Raw genomic sequence first — 8,290 nt, 5'->3', positions numbered from 1 at the left:
GGCCTGGCACCTCTCTGCGCCTCCGCGGGACAAACAGCACATGACCGCGGCTCTCGCGGCCGGCCGGGGACCCCGGCTCCCCGCCCCCAGGCCGGCACATTCCACGGCGGGCGTCCCCTCCCTCCCTGCCCGCCCCCCCCTCCCCCCGGCTCTCACCTCGTCGCCGCGGGGCTCCCGGAGCGGCTCGGCGGGGAGCACGGGGGCGACCTTCCCGGGACGCGGGAGGCGGCGGCGGGCAGGTCCGGAGCGGGCTCCGGGCGGCCCCCGCCCCTCGCCGGGGGCCCGGGCGGCGGGCGACGGACTCGCGCCCCGGGGGCGGCGGCAGCAGGAGCGGCAGCGGCGGCGCCAGCGGCCGGCGCCCGCCCGGGCAGCGCGAGCTGGGGCGGGAGCGAGGGGCGGGGGACCGGCGGGCGCGCGCACGCGAGCGGGCGCGCGCGCCGTCCCGACACCGGCCCGGGAGCGCCCTGGACTGCGGTTAAAGGGGCGATGCCCTCCGGACTGTGGGGCCCACCGGGCGCGGACAGGGAACCGAGCTGCGGACGCAGAGAGGCACGCAGGACACCGGCCCTCGGGAGGGTTACGGCGCCGGAGGAGCCGGGCCGGGGACAGGAGGGGGGGTGGGGGCGGGTCCTGGAGGGGACCCAGGCCCCGGACCCGCGCACGTCGCCGCCGTCGGAGGCGCGCCCAGGGGCGGGGCCGTCCGTCGCGCCCCGCCCAGGGGTGGTCCCCGCCCAGGCTCCGCCCCCGGCCGCGCGCGGCGCGCAGGCTCCGCCCCTGACTCCAGTCAGCGACACCGTCTCTCTCTGCCGCGCGCCCTCCCCGGCGTTCTAGAAAGCCGCCGCGCCGCCGCCACCTCAGGTGCCGGGACCGAGCGCGGGGGCGGCGCCGTCCTGTCCCTGCCCGGCCGGCCGCCGCCTCAGTCTGGGTGCCGTCTCGGGCCCGGCCCCCCGCCCCCAGGCCTCGGACTGCCCCCCAGGCCGGGCCTCCGCCTCACGCGGTGATGCCCTCAGGCCGGCGGCGCCTCCCCCGCTCCCCGAGCCCGGCGCTACCCCTCGGCCCAGCTGCCAGGGTCCCCCCCACCCCCTAACGAGCCCGCCCCCTTCCGCCCTCTGAGGCCTGGTGGCCCCCTGCGACCCGGCCCACCTGCCAGGGGACCCCCCGCCCCGGGGCCAGACCCGCCCCCCCTTACCCCCACCCCCCCACCCCCGGGCTCCCCCCGGTCCGCTGTTGAGTACCGTGTGGCTTCCTTGAGCTGCACCCCGCCCGGGAGAGCGACGGCCCCGCTTAGACCCCCCCTGAGCGCGCCCCTCCCCGCGTTGGCCCCGGACGCCCCGTTCGGACCCCTGCCGGCTCTCCTGCCTCATCACGCAGCCTTGCTCGCTCTGTCTGCGCGGCCCGAGCGGCCGGCAGGTCATCGGCGGCTGCCCCTGATCCTCGGCTCGCCCTCCTTCCCCGTGGACACCCCCAGCTGCGCCAAGCGACCGCTCCGTCCCCACGTGGCGTCCATGAACCCCCTCGTACCCGATTTCCCTGCCTGCCCCCGCCCAGACCCCCAGACGCCTGTGCCCCATCCGTGGTCTCCCCCTGCCCGCCCTCGTTCCATGTTGCCGTGTGTCCGTCCCACTTAGTCTGCACAGAAGGAATCTCCCCGGTCTTCGGCCGCGCCCGCCTTCCCCGCGCTCACCGCCTTTAGCCCGTACGCGCGTGCGTTCAGCTCCTAGAAACGTCCGGCTCTTAGGAAAAACCCCCGAAGCGCGCTCTCTCTTTCCTTTTCCCGGACCCACGCGGCCCCTTTGCGATCTCTGCATCTTCGGCTGGTCTCGTCCCTGTTGCATGAGTGAGTGATTCATCCTCCTTTTTCCTCCCAGCGCCAATGAGGAGACTCGGTCCAGCCGCCCAGCCCAGGCCAGTGGTGCAGGGAGAGGACCGTGCAGACGACCTCATCCCCTTCGCCAAGTGAGTCCTCCCCACCCGGCGGGGACGGGGTGGAGATGCCTGGCTTCTTCCCGGAGAGTCGATCGCAAAGGAGGAATGGGAGGCTCAATGGCCGGTCTCGGGGGATCAAGGATTTGTGAACTTGTTCGACAAACGGTTTTTTATTTTTGTTTTTTGATTTTTAAATGTTTATTTTTCAGAGCAAGGGAGAGAGAGACAGACAGACATCGTGAGTGGGGGAGGGGCAGAGAGAGGGAGACCCAGAATCCGAAGCAGGCTCCAGGCTCTGAGCTGTCAGCACAGAGCCCGACGCGGGGCTTGAACTCAGGAACCCTTGAGATCATGACCTGAGCCGAAGTCGGACACTTAACCGACTGAGCCACCCAGGCGCACCCCCCCTTTTTTTTTTTAAGCTTTCTTTTTTTTTCTCTCTCTTTAAACTCAGCATTGTATTAAGCACCAGGGATTCAGCAGCTAGAGAGATCAGGGGTTTTGATCTGAGGTTCCCGAGCAAGGAGACAGAACATCTGAACATGAACATAATTTCAATTAGCGATAAGTATCATAAAAAAATAATAAAATAGGAAGAGGACATAACAGGAAATAGAGTGTCTTGGAGACACGAGTTTAGATAGGGTGATTGTGGGAAGGTGAGTTTGAATTGAAATCTGAAAAATGAGAAGCAACCAGTCTGATAATAGCCCCGGGGTTGGGGGGGGGGGAGAAGAAGGAATAGTAGGGGTGAGGGGTTGGGGGGGAAGCCACAAGAAAGAAAGAAGTTTGGTATCATCTGCAACCAGGAAGCAGGCCAGTGTCCCTGAAACTTCGTGGTCAGGGGAAGAGTAGACAGCAAGTCAGACGGTCAGGCAGAGGCCAGCTCATATAGGACCTCATAGGCCATTGAAAAAGAGGCCTGAGGACAGCAGAGATCACTGGAAGGTTTTAAGCAGGGAAATGACAAGTAGACTTTTTCTAAGTTTATTTTTTATTTAAAATGTTTAATGTTTATTTTTGAGACAGAGTGTGAGCAGGGGAGGGGCAGAGAGAGAGGGAGACGCAGAATCCCACGCAGGCTCCAGGCTCTGAGCTGTCAGCACGGAGCCCGACGCGGGGCTCGAACTCACGGACCGTGAGATCGTGACCTGGCTGAAGTCGGACGCTTAACCGACTGCGCCACCCAGGCGCCCCTACGTATTTATTTCTGAGAGAGAAGAGAATGTGGGGAAGGGGTAGAGAGAGAGGGAGAGAGAGCATCCCAAGCAGGCACCAGCTGTCAGCACAGAGCCCAATGCGGGACTCGATCCCATGACCATGAGATCATGACCTCAGCAGAGATCAAGACTTGGATGCTTAACCAACTGAGCCACCCAGGCACCCCGTCCAACTTTTTAAAAATCCATTTACGTAAGCTCTACACCTAACATGGGGCTTGAACTCATGGCCCTGAGATCAAGAATCGCACGCTCCCCCACCTGAGCCAGCCAGGTGCCCCTCTTCGACTTTTTTTATCATGGAAATTTTCAAATAAATACAGAGGTTAGAAAAAAACAATCATCATGAGGCCAGTGTACCCTTTTCAGTCTGGTCAGTAATTATAATTACATTGAATATAATTTTATCTATATAACCATCCAGCCTCCTCCTCCTCAGATTATTTTGAAGTAGATCTCAAAGTGTATATTATTTCAGAGGACCACTTTTAAAAGATTACTCACACTGCTCTGGGCAGAATAGATTACTAGGGGATTAGAATGGGGAAGCAGGGAGAGGAGGAGGAGTCCATCGAATAGGCCAGGCGGGGAAAGACGTGCTGGAATATGGTGGTGGAGGTGGAAATGGTGAGGAGTGGTCAAATAGGGTATATTAGATTTTTTATTTTTTCTAATTTAAGTGAAACTTTAAAAATTAAAAAGCAATTTTAATGTTATTCATTTTTTGCAAGAGAGAGAGGGAGACACAGAATCTGAAGCAGGCTCCAGGCTCCGAGCTGTCAGCACACAGCCCGACTCAGGGGCTCGAACTCACAGATCGTGAGATCATGACCTGAGCCGAAGCCGGGCACCCAATCCACTGAGCCACCCTGGCGCCCCTAAATTTTTTTTTAATATTTATTTTGAGAGAGAGAGAGAGAGAGAGCTTATGAGTGGGGTAAGGGCGGAGAGAGAGAAAGAGAGAGAATCCCAAGCAGGCTCCATGCTGTCAGCACAGAACCTGACATGGGGCTTGAACTCACAAACTGCAAGATGGTGAGCTGAGCTGAAATCAGGAGTCGACGCTTAACCAACTGAAGCACCCAGGCACCCTTTAAATTGTTTAGTTTTAAGTAAGTTCCACTACCAACGTGGGACTTGAACTCAAGACCCTGAGATCAAGAGCTCTACTGACTGAGACAGTTTTTATTTATTTGTTTATTTACTTATTTATTTATTTACTTATTTATTTTGAGAGAGAGAGAGAGAGTGAGTGAGCACAGTGGAGGAGCAGAGAGAAAGAATCCCAAGCAGGGCTCGAACTCACAAACCATGAGATCATGATCTGAGCTGAAATTGAGTCAGATGCTTAACCGATTGAGCCATTCAGATGCCCCAAATTTAAGTGAAATCTTTTTTCAAAGTAAACAACTATATATATATGTATGTATACATATATATATATACACACACATGCGCATACATGAGGCCTGGACAGCCATGTGGTCTCAGGCATGTGTATATATAGGAAGGGTATATACATGTATACATATACACATATTTTTTAAAATTACTTTTTATTGTTTCTTTTAATTTAATTACAAATCTGTTATATACACTGTGGTCTTGGCTTCAGGAGTAGAGCCCAGGGATTATCTCTCACATAGGACACCCAGTGCTCATCCCAACAAGTGCCCTCCTCAATGCCCATCATTCATTTTCCCCACACCCATCAACCGTCTGTTTGTTCTCTGTATTTAAGAGTCTCTTATGGTTTGCCTCCCTCTCTGTTTTTATTTTATTTTTCCTTCCCTTCCCCTATGTTCACCTGTTGTGTTTCTTAAATTCCACACAAGGGAAATCATGATATCTGTCTTTCTCTGATGGACTTATTTCACGTAGGGTAATACACTCCAGTTCCATCCATGTTGATGCATTAAGATTTTATTTTTAAGTGATCGCTGCACCCAACGTGGGGCTCAAACTCACAACCCCAAGATCAAGAGTCACGTGCTCTTCCGACTGAGCCTGCCGGGCGCCCCAAATCTGGGTGTATTTGTGATGTAGAACTGACACGAATTCCAGATGGATGGACATGAAAACTGAGGGAAACGGAGGCATACCAGGTTTTGGGCCTTAGCAACTGGGCATTGGGGGTGCCTTTCCGTGAGGTGGGGGGGGCTCTGGAGGAGAGATTGAGGGGGTGGTTGAACTTGCAAGTCTGGAGTCCAGGGGAAAAGCCGGGGCTGCAGATACGGATTTGGGAGTCGTTAGCACATTGGTGGTATTTACAGGCATGGGCTGGGCTGAGGTCAGGTAAGGAGGCATGGAGATGAGGAGATAAGGGCCCAGGCCAAGCCCCAGGACACTGAGAGGAGTCAGCATCCAGTCTGGGGACTCTGGAAGTGCTGAGCACTGGTCACCACCAGCTCTGCACACCCCTGCTTCCTAGAAGATTAGTCTCTCTGAGATACAGGGACACAAAGCAGGAATGAACGGAGGTTCAGCTCTGCGGGGTCCTTGTGACCAAAGGGAACCTGGCTGTCACATCCCCTGAGTAGCTGGGGCCCTCCTCTTTAACAGCCCAGTGATGGGTTCTCTGGTCGTTTGAGATCTGGGGCTCAAGCAATTGGCAGTCTCTACCCTCGCCCCAACTCCAGTCTCAAAGCCCTCACCATCTCTGCAGCTAAAATGGGTAAGAGAGCACGTGGCCCGAGGGGGGCCGGACAGCCGTGTGGTCTCATGGAAAGACGGGACCACTGAGTCCCAGGAGTGAGCAGGTGCTGTGAGGGATGAGCCAGACCTGAGCCTACCTTGTCCTCAGGTGCTCCAGGGTGGTCAGCCGACCTGCACCACCCCGCCTGCCTTCCCAGAGCCTCACGCTGATGCCCCAGCGGTATGGAGACCTCTTCTGGGAGAGCCTTAGCCAAAGGCCCAGGTGGGTAGGAACAGAGCAAAGGAGCAGGGAAGGGAAGGCCGGACAATTTTAAACTAAGCCCTGTGGCAGTGAGCCCTAGTCTGGGGACAGCTGGCCCACTGGCTGACGGACGCTGGGGCAACTACTGCCAGATAGACAGGTGGTTGGGACGGGCCGTCAGAGAAGCAATACGGATGGGGGTGTCCTCTCTGCACGTAGCTCCCCGTTTGTGCTTTACAGCCCCACCTGGACGGAAGAATGGCACATCCCTCCCTCGCCGGTAGGACAAACTCTGCCCTTTTAAGGCACTTTTGGGTTAAAACCGCACCCACCACCGTCTTATCCTCAGCCCTCCTTGTCACCTCTTCCTTGCTGCCCCCCAACCAGTGCACTGACCACGCACCCTCCTTTCTATGCATCTGTCACCGTGTTTTCCAGATCACACCTGTGTGTCACGATCTGGGCTCCCCAAGACCTCTGACTCCCTACGTCAGTCCAAGTTCTCCTGAGAGACCCAGTTCTGCCCTCTAGCCCCTGCCCCCACCCCATTCTCTGGCACAGAGAGCCACTGGTTGCTCCCAGCCTGGCCTGTACCCCCTTGAGAGGCTCCCACCCCCTGAGGTGCTTTGCAGAAGAAAGAGAAGGAGGCCACATTTGGCGGGAATGCAGCAGGGACCTGCGGGCATCCCAGCCCAGGTGAGGGCTGTCACTTATCACCTGGAGGATCTAAGGAGGCGACAGAGAATCATCAATGAGTAAGGAGGGACATCTGGGCAGAGTCTGGGGACAGGAGGGTCTGAACTAAGGAAGGGGGTGGGGGCTTTGAAGGAAGTGGCGGCTGTATGGGAAGAAGGCCCGGACTTGGTGCAGAACGTCCCCCGTGTGGAGGGGAGGAGGGAGCTGAGCACGCAGGCTGAGCCTCAGGAGCTGGACAAGGTGGAAACTGGGTCACCGAGGCAGGAAAGCAGTCCACAGAGCTGGAGGGCAGTGGGCAGCCAGAGGCCACCTCTGAGTCCCTGGACTGAGGGTGCTTCCGCCCAGGGCAGCAGGGACTGGGGGCGGGGCGGGGGGCGTGCAGAGGGTTGGGAGCGAAGCCGGAACACCCCTGGGTCCCAGCAGGAAGTATTTCGGGGCAGAAGGGTGAAGCCTGGAGGGGCAGAAAGCTTGGCCTTCAGGCGCCGCGTTCCTAAGCCTCCGGTCCCCACAGACTGAAGAAGGCTCAGTGGGACGTCTCGGGGGCCGCACCTGAGCCCCTGGCACCTGCCACTGCCGGCTGCGGAGTCCCCAGCGCCACCGAGTACCCGGGTCTGGAAGAGGCGAGGGCTACCTATCCACAGGAGGAGGGCCACCCTGTCACCACTGGCAGGACCCAGGTCTGGCCGGAGGAGCTAGGCGGAGTGCTGGAGGGTGACGGGGATGGACGCCCAGGGCCCGTTTGGGTGGCTGGACTGGAGACGCACAAACGCGGGCAGGGAGAGGCGAAGGGGGCAGGGGCGCTAGGACACCTGGAGAGACCTCCTTTCCCGTTCTTCCGTTCCTTTCCTAACTTCTCTCATCCTTACAGCTGCTCTGGTCCCCCTGGAGCCCCCTGGGCCTGGGGGGGGGGGTCTGGTGTCCCCAGACGACTGGGCTCTCTGGCCTCCTACAGCGCTGTCCCAGCGGGCGGGAACCGCCTCCGCTCCCCCTGGGGCATGGAGGTGCAGTCTGCGGAGTAAGGAGGAACCCCCAGGCCCTAGGTGTCCGCGCGCTGCCTGGTGGGGGGAGGGGGCGGGCAGGCTCGCCGGCAGACCTGGAGCCTCCCCCTTGTGACGCCGAGGCCTTTCCCTTCCGCAGCCTCTCCCAGCGACCTCCCCGCGCTCGGCACTGGGCGCTAACAGCCCCCTTGGCCGCCCGTGTCAAGCCATCCCCCAGGGCTCCGCACGGCCTATCGCCCCCACCCCCCCCCAACCGCCCGCCCGCGCTGGCTGGCACTGTGTTCTTTGCTCTGCTCGGGTATTAAAAAGCAAGCGCGTTGAGCCCGAAGTGTCTTTCTGCTCGTGGAGCAGTGATGGCGAGGCTGGCGCGCACGGAGGGCTGCGTCACCTCGAGGACCCGGCTAAGATGAAGTCGGGCTGGACCCCCCGAACTCGAAGAGTCCCGCCGAGCCCCGCTCTTCCAGCCCCGGGGCGGCCCGCGCCCCGCTCTCTCGGCCCGGGCTCGGACCGCACTTCCGCCCCCCGGGACCCCCGAAGTCTGCCCCCCAAGTCCG

Source organism: Lynx rufus, unplaced genomic scaffold, assembly GCF_022079265.1.
Source record: "Lynx rufus isolate CCGP_SWC_20201006 ecotype Redwood Valley unplaced genomic scaffold, mLynRuf1.p SCAF_28, whole genome shotgun sequence".
Lineage (NCBI taxonomy): Eukaryota > Metazoa > Chordata > Mammalia > Carnivora > Felidae > Lynx > Lynx rufus.
This window is presented reverse-complemented; position numbering follows the sequence as displayed.